This window comes from Bison bison, unplaced genomic scaffold (assembly GCF_000754665.1).
Source record: "Bison bison bison isolate TAMUID 2011002044 unplaced genomic scaffold, Bison_UMD1.0 scf7180017864388, whole genome shotgun sequence".
NCBI classification, from domain to species: Eukaryota; Metazoa; Chordata; class Mammalia; order Artiodactyla; family Bovidae; genus Bison; species Bison bison.
In genome coordinates, this window is record NW_011494960.1 from 2,680,432 (window position 1) to 2,699,142 (window position 18,711).

An 18,711-nucleotide genomic window follows, 5' to 3' on the forward strand; every position below is an offset into this window, starting at 1 on the left:
AAAAAAAAAAAAAAAAAAAAAATCAGGTGTTTTCTTGCATTTGCATTGCAGCTTATAGAAGACAGGCTTAGCCAATAATGGAAAGAGGAAAGAGAATAAAATGAATGAAGAAAAGGTCAAAAGGGTTGGAAAATGTTAAATTCAAAGTATTTATAGATATGGAGCAATGCGTGAGTGTTTTGGGTAAGGATGAATATGAAAGGGCTGCTTTGTAGATTACCATATTTCTGAAATAAAGCAGTTAACATGGTCTTCAGAGGATTTTATTTTAAAAAGTAAAATTATCATTAGGAGAGCTCCTAAAGAGATATGTAAATTAAATCACATTTAACTGTGTGAATTATTTCATTGAAATATACAGCTATTACTCAGTGATAGAATAGAGAAGGCAATGGCACCCCACTCCAGTACTCTTGCCTGGAAAAACCCATGGATGGAGGAGCCTGGTAGGCTACAGTCCATGGGGTCGATAGGAGTCAGACACGACTGAGTGACTTCACTTTCCCTTTTCACTTTCATACATTGGAGAAGGAAATGGCAACCCACTCCAGTGTTCTTGCCTGGAGAATCCCAGGGACGGGGGAGCCTGGTGGGCTGCCATCTATGGGGTCGCACAGAGTCGGACATGACTGAAGCGACTTAGCAGCAACAGCAGCAGCAGCAGCAATAATAGAAATGTTTAAATCCTTAAAACAGGGACTACTACAAAAAATCCTGAAATGCAATCATATGAAAATGACAAGTGATTTTGTGAACTGAGGTTTCTTCAGCATTAATATATTTTAATGGATGTGCATAACCCCTGTCCCTTATCAGGAGATGTGGTGGTAGTGTTGGTGTTAGAAATTATCTTTAAAATTATTATTTAAAAACACTTCAGGATAAAAAATTCAGTTTATATGTATACAAGTTAGCTCAAACCTGCAGCTTAGTGATCATTAGTTAAATTGTAAAATAAATAAATAAATAAATAAATAAATAAAAACTCCCTGGAGGTGTGTTTAACTGGAACCTAGGGCACCTTTTGCATTCCAGTCCCCTATAATGAAAAAGACATCTTTTTTGGGTGTCAGTTCTAAAAGGTCTTGTAGGTCTTCACAGAACCGTTCAACTTCAGCTTCTTCAGTGTTACTGGTTGGGGCATAGACTTGGATTACTGTGATATTGAATGGTTTGCCTTGAAAATGAACAGAGATCATTCTGTCATTTTTGAGATTGCATCCAAGTACTGCATTTCAGACTCTTTTGTTGACCATGATGGCTACTCCATTTCTTCTAAGGGATTCCTGCCCACAGTAGTAGATATAATGGTCATCTGAGTTAAATTCACCCATTCCAGTCCATTTTAGTTTGCTGATTCCTAGAATGTCGACGTTCACTCTTGCCATCTCTTGTTTGACCACTTCCAATTTGCCTTGATTTAGAAAACGAAGATCATGGCATCCGGTCCCATCACTTCATGGGAAATAGATGGGGAAACAGTGGAAACAGTGTCAGACTTTATTTTTGTGAACCGTGAACTTCCAGATGTTCAAGGTGGTTTTAGAAAAGGCAGAGGAACCAGAGATCAAGTTGCCAACATCTGCTGGATCATGGAAAAAGCAAGAGAGTTCCAGAAAACATCTATTTCTGCTTTATTGACTATGCCAAACCCTTTGACTGTGTGGATCACAATAAACTGTGGAAAATTCTGAAAGAGATGGGAATACCAGACCACCTGACCTGCCTCTTGAGAAACCTATATGCAGGTCAGGAAGCAACAGTTAGAACTGAACATGGAATTACAGATTGGTTCCAAATAGGAAAATGAGTACGTAAAGGCTGTATATTGTCACCCTGCTTATTTAACTTATATGCAGAGTACATCATGAGAAATGCTGGGCTGGAAGAAGCACAAGCTGGAATCCAGATTTCTGGGCGAAATATCAATAACCTTAGATATGCAGATGACACCACCCTTATGGCAGAAAGTGAAGAGGAACTAAAAAGCCTCTTGATGAAATTTAAAGAGGAGAGTGAAAAAGTTGGCTTAAAGCTCAACATTCAGAAAGTGAAGATCATGGTATCGGGTCCCATCACTTCACGGGAAATAGATGGGGAAACAGTGGAAACAGTGTCGGAGTTTATTTCTTGGGGCTCCAAAATCACTGCAGATGGTGATTGCAGCCAGGAAATTAAAAGACGCTTACTCCTTGGAAGGAAAGTTATGACCAACCTAAATAGCATATTCAAAAGCAGAGACATTACTTTGCCAACAAAGGTCCATCTAGTCAAGGCTATGGTTTTTCCAGTGGTCATGTATGGATGTGAGAGTTGGACTGTGAAGAAGGCTGAGCACCGAAGAATTGATGCTTTTGAACTGTGTTGTTGGAGAAGACTTTTGAGAGTCCCTTGGACTGCAAGGACATCCAACCAGTTCATTCTAAAGGAGATCAGTCCTGAGTGTTCATTGGAAGGACTGATGCTGAAGCTCAAACTCCAATACTCTGGCCACCTCATGTGAAGTATTGACTCATTGGAAAAGACCCTGATGCTGGGAGGGATTGGGGGCAGGAGGAGAAGGGAACAACAGAGGATGAGATGGCTGGATCTGAGATGAGATCACTGACTCGATGGACATGAATTTGAGTGAACTCTGGGAGTTGGATGGGGAGGCCTGGCATGCTGTGAATCATGGGGTCGCAAAGAGTTGGACATGACTGAGCGACTGAGCTGAACTGAACTGAACTGAAATGGTACAGCCACTGTGAAAACACTGTAGATTTTCCTCAAAAATCTAAAAATATACCTACCATATGACTCAGCAACTCTAGTCCTAAGTATATATATTCAGAGAAAAATGAAAATACTAATTTGAAAAGACACATGCTCCTCAATGTTCATAGCAGTGCTATTATAATAGTCAAGATATGGAAGCAACACAAATGTCCAACAACAGAGAAATGAATAAAGGAAATATTTTGTGTGTATATATATATATATGTTTGTGTGTGTGTGTATATATGTGTGTGTATATATATATATATATATAAAGGAATATTGGACTTCCTTGGTTATTCAATCAGTCAAGAATCTGTCTGCAATGCAGGAGACCTGAATTTTATCCCTGGGTCAGGAAGATCCCCTGGAAAAGAGAATGGCTACCCACTCCAGTATTCTTGCATGGAGAATCCCATGGACAGAAGAGCCAGGTAAGCTATTCAGTCCATGAGGTTGCAAAGAGTTAGACAAGACTGAGCGACTAAGCTCACATAATGAAATATTACTCAGCCATTAAAATGAAGCAGGAAATGGCAACCCCCTCTAGTATTCTTGCCTGGAAAATCCCATGGACAGAGTTACCCTTCAGGCTTAAGTTCATGGGGTTGCAAAGAGTTGGGCACAACTGAGTGACTTTCACATTCACATTAAAATGAATAAAATAATGCCATTTGCAATAATGTGGATGGACCTAGAGAATATTATTCCTAACAAAATAAGTCAAATGGATACTGTGTGATATCACTGTGGAACCTAAAACAAACGAATGAATGAATGGATATGCAAAAAAGAAACAGACTCACATGTACAGAAAACAAAGCAGTGACTCCTGGAGAAAAAAGGCAAATGCAGAGGGGCAGGATAACAGATACAAACTACTATACACGAAATAGATAAGCAACAAGGGTATATTATATAGCACAAGGAATTATACCCATTATCTTTAATAAATTTTAATGAAATAACCTCTAAAAATAATGAATTACAATGCCATATACCTGGAACTAACATAATATTGTAAATAATCTATACATCAATAAAAAATTAGAAAAACATTGGGGGGATATGATTTTCATAGGGAGTATGAAAAGTTCCAAAATATTCCTAGGGATCTAGAAGGCCATATGCCCATGTCAGGCTGTGGATATGCCAATAGAATACACGAGAGGCCCTACTCCCTAACTTCTGCCTGACATTGAGTCTCTGTGCCAACAGAACATGGAGGTTAAGGCAAAGTTCCAAATTGCCAGAATATTGCAGGCATTCCCTAACATACATACAAAGCATCTCAACAAGGAGTGACAGGCTCCAAGGCATTTGCTGAGATCCCTGTCCAATTATTAGCTGATAACTAAGCTGAGCAGAGACTTCAGTGGTCATATCCAACAAAGAATACCAAATTATTGGTTCAGGAAAGTCACTAAAGTAATAAACAATAACAAGAACAAACAGCAGTAACAACAAACCCTGAGAAGGAGAGGGAATCTGATTCTCAGAGTTACTGTATCATATCATTTAATATTTTAGTAGCAATAGACCATGAGGGACTACCAATGGGGACTTACTAGACAGAGTTTAAGTCAGCTATTATAAATACATTCAAATAACTAAAGGAAACTATTTCTTAGAAGTACAGGAAAATCTTAGAATAATATCTCCCCAAGTAGACAATAAAGGGCTAGAAATGACAGAAAAGAACCAAAAGGGAATTATTCAGTTAGAAATTACAGTAACTGAAATGAAAAATTCACTGCAGGGACTCAACAGAAGATTTGACCTTTCAGAAGAATCAGTAAATTTGAACATATATTAGTTGAGATTATCCAATCTGAGTAACAGAAAGAGAAAATGAATGAAGCTGAACATGACCTCAGATCTCTGAGAAACCACAAGTACTCCAACATGCACATAACAAAAGTCCCAGAAGGAAAAGAAAGAAAAGGGCAGAAAAAATATTTGAAGAAACGATGGCTGAAAACATCGCAAATCTGACAGAAAACCCTAATATAAACATTTAGAAGCTCAACAAGCTCCAAATAGGATAAACCAAGAGGACGTCTACATGAACTCAAATATCACACTATTGAAAGACAAAGACAGAAAGAATCTTGAAAATAATGAGATAAAAACAACTCCTCAAGTGTAAAAGATCCTCAGAAAGTTAACTGATATCTTTTTATCCAAAACTATGGTGGCTAAGAGGTAGTGTGTAACAAAGTGCTGAAAGCAAAAAGCTGTCAACCAAGAATTCTATAATATACACAGTGACAGTGAAAGAAAATTAAGACAGTCCGACATGAGTAGAATCTGAAAGCATTTCTTATTAGTAGACGACCTATGAGAAATATCAAAGGGAACCCTCAGACTGAAATAAAAGGATACCAGACAAGGCTTTAAGTCTGTATAGGGAAATAAAAAGCATTAGTAGTAAAGGAAACATAATTAAGGAAACAGACTAGATGCGTAGAAAGGACTAGCCTTACAAAGATTTTTCAGAAATAAAGATCACATTTCAAAGAATCCTAAACAAGAAAAAACAGCTAAAAAAAAAAACCTCACATTTTTAGCTGTGATCCTAAGAAACATGAAGAAAAATTATTGGCATTTGATTTTATTGTCTGAAATTATGTATAAGCAGCAATTCTAACTGCCTTAATCAAGAACTCTATTTTGCTCATGTTTTATCGATGCTAACTTTTTTTTGATAAAACATTTCATCATTCAACTGAAGAATATGAGCTTCAGCTAAGTAGAAGGTTTCTTGGGTATGTGATAATGCCAGGTCTTTCAATTTAGAAACAACTCCAAATGTAATAAAATCTTGGCTTTCTATTCCTTACGATAATAGACTAATGAATTTGGACCATAGTTCAGCTTTTAATATTTCTTCTATTTTATCTATTCTGCCAATTAACAATAGTCTGTATGATTAGAAATAGAAGAAACCAAATGAATTTTAACTATCTTGAACTGCAGTTATTATTGAAGTAAGACTTTGTCTCACTTTTAATAATTTATAGTCGTTACCAAATTCTAAGAAGGATTTATTTCCTTTTATATCAAATGAACTGTATAATCTAACTACATAAGTAGCCATTTAGTACCAATAAATAAAAACATTTTGAATAATTCATAGTTTATAATTGCAATTATTCAGGAAGAAAAATGTCAAAATAGTCATTTTATATTTTTCTCTCTGGAATCTGGATAGGAAATTTCCAGTAGTTTGTTACATGTGTTACCTTGTTAAACTAACATAAATTAATAAAAAATCTTCCTGAAAAACAGAAACAGAAGTTGTCAAGTTATGCTGTAGGGAAGTCTGAAAACTTTTAATAAGGAAGAAATACAGCTACCCAAAGGTTATGCAAAACACATTTCTAGTAAATCAATCTGCTCAACCAACAAATCAATAAACTACCACTTTGTAAACAGAAACCAAATAAAATGGCAAATATCCAGGAACAATTATAAAGTATATATGAGTGTCATGTTCAAAAAAAAAAAAAAGGATTCTATTCAAGAATGTTTTTAAGACTAGATTTTGTTGCATTTGTTAAAAAATATAAACAAGAACCAATGAGTATTTATAAATTAGAATAGAGAAACTTCAACAACAGCTCAGTCAATATAAAAATACCTCAAAACAGAAAAAAAATTAAAAAAACAGACTATAATGTGTTAGAATCACATTGGATGCATAAATACCAAGTGAGAATCCTTAGTTTCCTAGAATATTGAGGTATAAAGGAACCACATAGACCAGAAGTCACTTCTACTTCCAGTCCTACTAATATTTTAACCTGTAGGCCTCAACATTTGCTTTACCTAAAAGTTTCTTATCACAGAAGAATCTGTTTTATTCTGCTAAGCTAACTCTTCTTCCTAATTCTTCCCTTCTGACTTGATACCACTATTTCCTCCTCATCAGCTAGAACATTCAGTTCAGTCAGTTCAGTTGCTCAGTCGTGTCTGACTCTTTGTGACCCTGTGAATCACAGCACGCCAGGCCTCCCTGTCCATCACCAACTCCTGGAGTTCACTCAGACTCAGGTCCATCAAGTCAGTGATGCCATCCAGCCATCTCATCCTCTGTCGTCCCCTTTTCCTCCTGCCCCCAATCCCTCCCAGCATCAGACTGTTTTCCAATGAGTCAACACTTCTCATGAGGTGGCCAAAGTACTGGAGTTTCAGCTTTAGCATCAGTCCTTCCAAAGAAATCCCAGGGCTGATCTTCAGAATGGACTGGTTGGATCTCCTTGCAGTCCAAGGGACTCTCAAGAGTCTTATCCAGCATTACAGTTCAAAAGCATCAATTCTTCGGCGCTCAGCCTTCTTCACAGTCCAACTCTCACATCCATACATGACCACTGGAAAAACCATAGCCTTGACTAGATGGACCTTTATTGGCAAAGTAATCTCTGCTTTTGAATATGCTATCTAGGTTGGTCATAACTTTTCTTCCAAGGAGTAAGCGTCTTTTAATTTCATGGCTGCAGTCACCATCTGTAGTGATTTTGGAGCCTCCAAAAATAAAGTCTGACACTGTTTCCACTGTTTCCCCATCTATTTCCCATGAAGTGATGGGACCAGATGCCATGATTTTCATTTTCTGCATGTTGAGTGTTAAGCTAACTTTTTCACTCTCCTCTTTCACTTTCATCAAGAGGCTTTTTAGTTCCTCTTCACTTTCTGCCATAAGGGTGGTGCCATCTGCATATCTGAGGTTATTGATATTTCTCCCGGAAATCTGGATTCCAGCTTGTGCTTCTTCCAGCCCAGCGTTTCTCATGATGTACTCTGCAGAGAAGTTAAATAAGCAGGGTGACAATATACAGCCTTGACATACTCCTTTTCCTATTTGGAACTAGTCTGCTGTTCCATGTCCAGTTCTAACTGTTGCTTCCTAACCTGCATACAGATTTCTCAAGAGGCAGGTCAGGTGGTCTGGTATTCCCATCTCTTTCAGAATTTTCCATAGTTTATTGTGATCCACATAGTCCAAGGCTTTGGCATAGTCAGTAAAGCAAAAATAGATGTTTTTCTGGAACTCTCTTGCTTTTTCGATGATCCAGCGGATGTTGGTAATTTGGTCTCTGGTTCCTCTGCCTTTTCTAAAACCACCTTGAACATCAGGAAGTTCAAGGTTCACGTACTGCTGAAGCCTGGCTTGGAGAATTTTGAGCATTACTTTACTAGCATGTGAGATGAGTGCAATTGTGCGTTAGTTTGAGCATTCTTTGCATTGCCTTTCTTTGGAATTGGAAACAAAACTGACCTTTTCCAGTCCTGTGGCCACTGCTGAGTTTTCCAAGTTTGCTGGCATATTGAGGGCAGCACTTTCACAGCATCATCTTTCAGGATTTGAAATAGCTCAACTGGAATTCCATCACCTCCACTAGCTTTCTTCGTAGTGATGCTTTCTAAGGCCCACTTGACTTCACATTCCAGGATATCTGGCTCTAGGTGAGTGATCACACCATCGTGATTATCTGGATCATGAAGATCTTTTTTGTACAGTTCTTCTGTGTATTCTTGCCACCTCTGCGTAATATCCTCTGCTTCTGTTAGGTCCATACCATTTCTGTCCTTTATTGTTATTAGTGGTACTTAAAACTTAATTTTCTATAGGTAATTATTACTTTATCTTTTGAAACTGATTTTATTTACTACTATTTGAACTCTTTTACTCAGATGGTAAAGAATCTGTCTGCAATGCAAGAGACATAAGAGATGTGGGTTTGATCCCTGGGTAGGGACAATCCCCTGGAGGAGGGCATGTCCGCCCACTCCAGTATTCTTGCCTGGAGAATTCCACGGACAGAAGAGCTGGTGGGCCACAGTCCATCTGGTGGCAAAGAGTAGGACATGACTGAGGCAACTTAGCACAGACACACATGTACATACATTAACTGTTGTTCAGTCGCTCAGTGTATCTGACTCTTTGTGACCCTATAGACTGCAGCATGCCAAGCTTCCCTGGCCTTCCCTGTCTCCTGGAGTTTGCTCAAACTCATGCCCATAGTCGGTGATACTATCCATCCAACCATCTCATCCTCTGTCACCTCCTTTTCCTGCCCTCAGTTTTCCCCAGGATCAGGGTATTTTCCAAAGAGTTGGCTCTTTGCATCAGGTAGCCAAAATATTGGAGTTTGAGCTTTAGCATCGGTTCTTCCAATGAGTATTCAGGACTGATTTCCTTTAGGATTGACTAGTTTGATCTTGTTGCAGTCCAAGGGAATCTCAAGAGTCTTCTCCAGCACCACAATTCAAAAGCATCAGTTCTTCTACATTCAGCCTTCTTTACCATCCAACTCTCACATCCATTTCTGATTCTGGAAAAATCACAAGTTTAATTAGGCAAACCTTTGGTAGCAAAGTGGTGTCTCTGCCTTTAATACACTGCCTTCCACATTAAGAGTAGAAGCTATAAACAGAGTTTCTGGGGAAAATTTCATGTTTACTAATGTGTTAGTCAAGATTCAGAATCATTCTTATTTCAGATGTATTAATAGTGTCTCACTTTTTTTTTTTTTGGTTTGGCATACTGCTGCTGCTGCTAAGTCACTTCAGTCATGTCCGACTCTGTGCGACCCCCTGATGGCAGCCCACCAGGCTCCGCTGTCCCTGGGATTCTCCAGGCAAGAACACTGGAGTGGGTTGCCATTTCCTTCTCTGATGCATGAAAGTGAAAAGGGAAAGTGAAGTTGCTCAGTTGTGTCTGACTCTTAGCGACCCCATGGACTGCAGCCCACCAGGCTCCTCCGCCCATGGGAGTTTCCAGGCAAGAGTACTGGAGTGGGTTGCCATTGCCTTCATAGATTGTTACAATTAGTATGCATAGAAAATCATGTAAACTCACAAGGTAAATGGTTTATCATCCACAATAACCACAGGTATTCTGTTGTGACCTTCCAGCTCCTCAGTATTTTAACATTTATGTTTCACAGAAAGTTAGTCAAGCAAATAGGATTATAATAATACATTTTAGGGAAAGGATTTTTGTCTACCTTTTAAATCCTCTCACAGTGAACTCATAAAGCAAACTCAGATTAAAACCACTGAATGTGAGCTACAGTTGAAGTCTGGGCTAATCTAGAATTATAGACACGTACACAAGGGAAAATGTTTTCTTACAAAATTAGTTCAGTTTCCAACCATCTCAGTAGAAAAGCTCTATGTAGGTTTGGCCTCAGTTGCTTTTGTCAAAACATACCTCAAGGGTTGACTAATTTAAAAAGTATATTTTGTTCTCCACCTGCAATGCAGGAGACCCGGGTTTGTTCCCTGGATTGGGAAGGTCCCCTGACAATGGCTTTCCATTCCAATAGTCTTGTCTGGAGAATTCCTTGGATAGAGGAGCCTGCGGGGCTACAGTCCATGGTTAGGCCACTTATTAAGTTAAAGAACTCAGGAGATAGAGCAGTTCTTTGGGAAGAAGATTTGTTCATTTAGTACTTCATTAATAAACCTTATTCCTCTATTTTCTTCCTCTCTGATCTCTTCCTTTCCTTAGAAAAAGTGGCACATTGCTTAGCTATTTCTTGTTTTATAACGATTATAATCTCCTGGGAATTTTATATATAACAATGGAAGCAGTGACAGGCTTTATTTTCTTGGGCTCCAAAATCACTACAGGTGGTGAGTGCAGCCTTGAAATTAAAAGATGCCCCTTGGAAGAAAAGCTATGAGAAACCAGACAGCGTATTAAAAAGCAGAGACATTGCTTTACCCACAAAGGTCTGTATAGTCAAAGCTATGGTTTTTCTAGTGGTCATGTATGGATGTTAGAGTTGGACCATAAAGAAAGCTGAGCGCTGAAGAATTGATGCTTTTGAACTGTGGTGTTGGAGAAGACTCTTGCGAGTCCCTTGGACAGCAAGGAGATTAAACCAGTTAATCTTAAAGGAAATAAGTCCTGAATATTCATTGGAAGGACTAATGCTAAAGCTGAAGTTCCAATACTTGGCCACCTGATATGGAGAACTGACTTATTGGAAAATATTCTGATGCTGGGAAAGATTGAAGGCAGGAGGAGAAAGGGATGGCAGAGGATGAGATGGTTGGATGGCATTACCAACTTGATGGACATGAGTTTGAACAAGCTCTGGGAGTTGGTGATGGACAGAGAAGCCTGGTATGCTGTAGTCCGTGGTGTTACAAAGAGTCAGACATGACTGAGTGACTGAAATGAACTGATAATCTCCTTGCGTGTTTGGACAATATCTTACTCTTCAGCGCCTTTCCAATTTTATCATTCAAATTCATTTTCCTTTCTCTCTCCTCCTGCAAAACAAGGCAAAATGAACATCTTGTTTTATTCCCAGTCTTGACTACTGACTTTTGCCCAGTTCACCAATTAAACTAGGTGAGAAGCTTTAATAGGCCACAAATATCTCTCCTACCCAAGGTGTGGCCATATCTTGTTATTTCATTCCCTTCAGTGTCTGTCAGGTTCAACCCCTCTTTGAGTCACAGCTTTAGCTTAGATAATTCCCTATCATCTCTCACCAAGTGTATTGCAGACTCCTAACAGCTTTCTTCTGCCCTCCCTATTCTACCGTTCCCCCTATTCTGTCTCTTCTCTGCCCCCAGAATAACATTTCTAAAATATATATGTGGTAACAATCACGGTAATAATCACTGATGTTTATGTAGCATTTATCCTGTGTGAGACCTGAGATTGTGAGCTAAAATCATTTTATTATCATTTCTGTCTCCAAGCAACTCTGTAAGTTTGCTAAGAGAATGGAGAGTGATAGTATTGTTCCAGTTTTTATGGATGAGAGCTAAATGGCTAAGTTAATTGCTTCGCATCACATTGCTGAAATTTTAAATATTTTTTTAAACCACCATGTTACACTTGTCACTTCTCTACTTTAAAATTTTCTATATATTACACAAATAGAATCCAAATATTTTAAGCAAGGCATACAGAAATCATCTTGTTCTACCACAGGTCTGCTCTACCAGTTTTATATATCGCTTTCCTTTGTTTTTATTTGCTATTTCTTCCTATCATTCCTATAAACTATGTTCATAGGATATACATCTGTACATCTTTACCTGTGCATCTTTGCCGTGTTCTCTCTCCTTAGGTACCATTCACTCTTCTTCAATAAGTAAGTTACTTTAAGCAACAGTTGCTTTACAATTTCCTTCTATGACCTAGTAGCAGTTATTCAATGATGCTATTGCTGTACTGATCTCATTGTGATTATTTAACTTGCTTTATATAGTACAGTAGTGATTCTCAACATATGGTCCCAGGGACTGCACAAGATCAAAAATTATTTTTGTAACAGTACTAAGACATTTTTTACCTTTTTAACTCTCATTTTCTCATGGGTGTGCAGGGGAGTTTTTCCGAGGCTACGTCACAGGTGCTGTCATAAAAAATTGAATGCAAGAGTAGGTAAGAAAAGCTAGCTGTCCTCCATTAGGTAAGAGTTTAAGTAGATTTTAAAAACTATAATCAGTGCCATACTTGTCAATATTTTTTTTGAAAATAAAATTTTTTTCTCACAAAAATGTTATCTTTGTTCATATGTGATAAATTTAGTAATGTATTTAAAATATTTACAAAATACCTCAATTGGATTTCTAATATGATAACTATCAATAAATATAAGTCACATATAAAAATGTTTTCTAGGGTCCTTAATAATTTTTAAGAGTGAGAAGCAGTCCTGAGATCAGAGTACTGGGTTTGCAATAAGATAGCATATACACTTATGGACATGAAGTGATGTATTGTTTGTCCTTCTAAGGCCTGAGTTTAGCTCAGAGTCACCCCAAACCAGTAGCTTTTATATGTTTTGTTTGTTTGGCAAGAGAAAAGTAAAGTTAGAATAGTTTAACATGAATTAGGAACATACCTGAATCAGCCATTTGATTAACTAGAATCACCATACAAAACCTGATGTGGAGCCTAGCAATGATTGTTGGTTTTATTGTTTTTGAATGCACTTGTCAACAGGCGTCAAGTGTAGATACTACCACAATGCAATGCACATGATGATCATTTTGTTAACAGTGGAGAATCCCAGGGACGGGGGAGCCTGTTGGGCTTCCGTCTATGGGGTCGCACAGAGTCGGACATGACTGAAGCGACTTGGCGGCAGCAGCAGCAGCAGCAGCAGCAGCAGGACACTGTGTAGACGAATTGCTAACAGAAGTGCCACAGAATTTTAATTGAAATGACGATGACAAACTTTTAAAGTAACTACATACCTTAGTTACCTTAGTTAACTAAGTTACCTTAGTTAAAGTTGGCTTTAAGTTTGACCCATATAAGAAGTAATATACAATATTTGATGCCAATTGCCCTTTGCTTCCCTAGGTCTCATTCACTCTTTTTTTAATTTATTCATTTTAATTGGAGGCTAATTACTTTATAATATTGTGGTGGTTTTTGCCATACATTTACATGAATTAGCCATGGGTGTACATGTGTTCCCCATCCTGAACCCCCCTCCCACCTCCCTCCCCACCCCATCCCTCAGGATCATCCCAGTGTACCTACCCTGAGCACCCTGTCTCATTCATCAAACCTGGACTGGTGATTTGTTTCACATATGATAATATACATGTTTCAATGCTTTCTTAAATCATCCCACCCTCGCCTTCTCCCACAGAGTCCCAAAGTCTGTTCTTTACATCTGTGTCTCTTTGCTGTCTCACATATAGGATCATTGTTACCATCTTTCTAAATTCCATATATATGCATTAATATACTGTATTGGTGTTTTTCTTTCTGACTTACTTCGCTCTGTATAATAGGCTCCAGTTTCATCCACCTCATTAGAACTGATTAAAATGCACTCTTTTTAATAGCTGAGTAATATTCCATTGTTTATATGTACCACAGCTTTCTTATCCATTTGTCTGCCAATGGACATCTAGGTTGCTTCCATGTCCTGGCTATTGTAAACAGTGCTGCGATGAACATTGGGGTACACGTGTCTCTTTCAATTATGATTTCCTTGATGTGTATGCCCAGCAGTGGGATTGCTGGGCCTCACTCTCCTTTTTAAAATTGAAGTGTAGGTGATTTTCAATGTTGTTTTAGTTTATGGTGTTCAGCAAAATGATATACATACATATGTATATATTATTTTTCATAATCTTTTTCATAGTGGTTTATTACAAGATATTGAATATGGTTCCCTGTGCTATACAGTAGGGCTTGTTTATTTTATATATATAGTAGTTCATTAATCCCAAACTCCTAGTTTATCCCTCCCATACCCTCTTTCCTCTTTGGTAACTATAAGTTTATTTTCTGTGTCTGTGAGTCTGTTTCTGTTTCATAAGCAAATTTATTGATATCATATTTTATATTTCATACATAAGTCATTAGATCAGATCAGATCAGTCGCTCAGTCGTGTCCAACTCTTTGTGACCCCATGAATCGCAGCACGCCAGGCCTCCCTGTCCATCACCAACTCCCGGAGTTCACTGAAACTCACGTCCATCAAGTCAGTGATGCCATCCAGCCATCTCATCCTCTGGCGTCCCCTTCTCCTCCTGCCCCCAATCCCTCCCAGCATCAGAGTCTTTTCCAATGAGTCAACTCTTCGCATGAGGTGGCCAAAGTACTGGAGTTTCAGCTTTAGCATCATTCCTTCCAAAGAAATCCTTCAGAATGGACTGGTTGGATCTCCTTGCAGTCCAAGGGACTCTCAAGAGTCTTCTCCAAAACCACAGTTCAAAAGCATCAATTCTTTGGTGCTCAGCCTTCTTTACAGTCCAACTCTCACATCCATACATGACCACAGGAAAAACCATAGCCTTGACTAGATGAACCTTTGTTGGCAAAGTAATGTCTCTGCTTTTGAATATGCTATCTAGGTTGGTCATAACTTTCCTTCCAAGAGGATATGGTATATGCACAATGAAATACTGCTACTGCTACTGCTAAGTCGCTTCAGTCATGTCCGACTCTTTGCAACCCCATAGACGGAAGCCCACCAGGGCCCGCCGTCCCTGGGATTCTCCAGGCAAGAACACTGGAGTGGGTTGCCCTTTCCTTCTCCAATACATGAAAGTGAAAAGTGAAAGTGAAGTCGCTCAGTCGTGTCTAACCCTCAGCGACCCCATGGACTGCAGCCTACCAGGCTTCGCCATCCATGGGATTTTCCAGGCAAGAGAACTAGAGTGAGGTGCCATTGCCTTCTCCTGGTTTAGCTAATAACATCATTAACAAGGTGCTTTTAAAGTGCAATGCTAAAGAATCTGCCTGCCAATGCAGGGGATGCAGGAGACATGGGTTCAATCCCTTGGTTGGGAAGACTCCTTGGAGGAAATGGCAACCCACTCCAATATTCTTGCCTGGAAAATCCCATGGACAGAGAAGCCTGGCAGGCTACAGTCCATGGGGTTGTCAAGACTCGAACATGACTGAGCATACACACTCACCCTGATCATTAACAAGGCGTTTTATTCATGAACCTGACCTTAACCTTAAAAAATAAATTTGTTCACATTTCACACTTAAAAGTGGAATTTTAGCCTTCAACTCAAAAAGACGCAGTTAAAATCCAAATGCGCCAACTAGTATTTTTCTTGCAATGCTTTTATTAGACAAAAGCCATTATTAAAAATTTTATTTGACTTCAGAAAATCCTGTTTAGGTCACTACTTTTAATGAGTCTAAAAGCTTCTAAATCTATTTTATTAATATGAGTTAAAATTTTATATTTGTATAAGGAGATTGTAATGGTAAACTTTTTATTTCATCTTGGTCATAAAAATAATGAAATAGTATACTGCTAAAATTTTTTCTTTCTTGACATTGGGCCACTGGGTGTCTTTTCACCATTTGTATTTCTTGTTAAACAATCCACTTTTTTCTAGGTTAAGTCAGAAAGAGGAAGACAAATACCATAAGGTCATATCTTATGGTATTTGTCTTCCTCTTTCTGACTTAACTTCATTTAATATGATAATCTCTAGGTACATTAATGCTGCTGCAAAAGGCATTATTTCATTCTTTCTTATGACTGACTAGTATTTCATTGTGTATATACCATATCCTCTCCCTCAATTCCTCTGTTGTGGACATTTAGGTTGCTTCCATGTCTTAGCTATTGTAAATAGTGTCAGAATGAACGTTGGGATGCATGTATCTTTTTGAATTATGGTTTTCTCTGATCTTGCCAAGGAGTGGGGTTTCTGGGTTATATGGTAGACCAGTTTTTAGGTTTCTATTTCTTTGAATCATCTTTAAGTTCCTTTTTCACTGCTTCATAGTTTTCAGCATATTAGTCTTTTACCTCTTCCATCAGGTTTATGCCTGCCTAATCATTTTTAATGCACTTTTAAAAGGGATGTTTTTTACTTCATTTTGATATTTCATTGTTAATATAAAGTGATTCACTCTTTACTAGACATGTGGGAATACCTGAAACAACATATGAAAACTTTATTGGTTCTTTATAAATATTTATCATTATTATCTGTTTTATTTGAAAGCAAAAGAGAAAAACACGCATAACTGTTCAGCCTAAACCAATGTCTAACAGAGCCTAAAGAATTGGTACATTGCCACTGATGACTACAGGCTACAAAAGATGGTCCAGAAATTTAGACTCTAACATTTGAGGCACATTGCATAGTATGTTAAAGGGGCTAGTTCATTTTGTACTTCTTAAGTAATAGACTATAAGTGCATCTAGAAAATCTGGTTTTTATATTAACTATTCAAAATCTCCCAATAAGGATTAGAAATAACTTGACAAAGGAATGAAATATGGTCATGTTTCTCTCTAGCTTGGTGCACAAGCTTAGGTTTCACTTTTATTTATTTATTTATTTTTTAAATTTTATTTTATTTTTAAACTTTACATAACATTTTTAATTGCAAAATTTTGCAAAACTTAAGCTTTCTCTGTCAGTGAGGGTCAGCCAATCATTACACTTCTTCAGAACCACTCCTGCTCACTTCCCCTGTGCTCTTGAAATTATTATATCTCGACTTTTTGGTAATAGCTACCTTAACAGGTGTGAAGTGATACCTTACTGGGGTATTGATTTGTATTTCTTTGATGAATGGTGATGTCGTATGTCTTGTTTGGAAACAATTCTATTTGGGTTCTTTGTCCCCTTTTAGTAGGGTTATTTGTATTTTTGCCATTGAGTTGCATGAGTTCCTTGTATATTCTGGATATTGACCCCTTATTGGATATGTGGTTTGCAAATATTCTCTCCCATTCCACAGGTTGCTTTCTCATTCTCTTGATGGCTTCCTTTGATGGGCAAAATTTTTTATGTCACGCTCTTTCTCATAATTTTTTCTGACACTAATTTGTAAGATTATTCTCATTTTCCCCCCATTTCTTGTATATTTGGGAGATTCTTTTTGGCTTTTCTTTAAAAAAAATATCCATTGTAAATTTCTTTTCATTTTCTGTGTCATCTTATTATATCTTCTCATATTGCCTTTCAATGTTCTCTCTGATTTCTTTTAGGCACAGAAGGTTTCTGATGTGTGTTAGTCCTCAATATCCTCTCCACCCTTCACTGGTTTAATGTTTAGAAGCAAATGAGCCATTAAGATAATAATCCCTGTTCTTACTTTTTTTGCCCTGAGGCTCGTTAGCTTATATTTCTATTCACTGAATCTAGTCATTGCTTTCATCAAGTCAAGTTATTGCAAAGGTTTTTAAAGTTTTTCTTCCCTTTCTGACGGTCACCATTCTAACTAGTTTCATTGACCCTCTGCTTCAGTCTCATTGCCAGACATTATTACATTTCTGCCTCAGGATGGATGAAGGGCTAAAATTTCTGGCTCTGGAAATCAGAGTCAGCCAATATTTCTTACCACCTGCATGATCTTGGTTAAGTAATTAACTTTCTCATATGTATAATAGAATAGTAATAGTAAAGATAGTGACAAAAAATAATATTTTTTAAGCACCTACCTTGTATTATGTTTTTCTGTACAAAAACCTATATAATGTTCTATTAACCCAATGAATTATTTACTGTTAACCTTTTCATTTTACAGGTGATAGAATTGAGGATCAGATATATGGATTTACTTATATTGGAGTTGTTGGAAATACTATGGAAATAGTCTCCAGTGACCTATGTGGCACAGGAGCACATAAATTGTATTTGCTTAAACCAGTCAAATCAATGTTAATTACTTTGAAATTAAGCAGTACTATTTAGTGGCTAGAAAACAAGCTGCCTCTGAGACAGAGCAACTAGAATAATTGAGTATCTGTAGCATACAGCTGACCACAATATTCAAAAATCTCCTGACATTATAGTCTATTAGGTGGAGTAGCCTAAAGCTACCTCTACTAAGATATATTTTCTTGAGAGGTACGTAGAATAGGAAGTAGACCCACACAAGTCGTTGTGTGGAAACACAGCTTACTCACTTCCTGTATATACCAGCGAGATGTTTGTGAACTTTCAGGCCTACTAGCCATTATTCCCAAGAAGGCATAATTTGTGGTGAAGAGATTTTTCATTATAGACCCAGCATGGAGTAAAACCCTTGTTTGGTCTTCAGTACAAATATGTTGAAGGAAAAAAAACAATGAACTTCAGATAAGTGATCAGACAACTTGAGTTTGCATCCTAATTTTTTTTTCTTATGGTACAGATGTAATTTTTAAAGTTTGTTGAATTTGCTTCAAAGAAATGAAAATAATCTTTGTCCTGTCTCAAAGGTTTAGCATAAAGATTGCTGCTGCTGCTGCTGCTAAGTCGCTTCAGTCATGTCTGACTCTGTGCGACCCCATAGACAGCAGCCCACCAGGCTCCCCCGTCCCTGGGATTCTCCAGGCAAGAAGCATAAAGATTAAATGAGATAATAGATGTGACAACGTGTGTGAAATTTTTAAATGCCTGTTATTAATTGGAATGAGTTTTAATCTACACTCAACTTTTTAACTTGCTTCATTACCAACAATGAGCCCCATTAATCTTTGGCT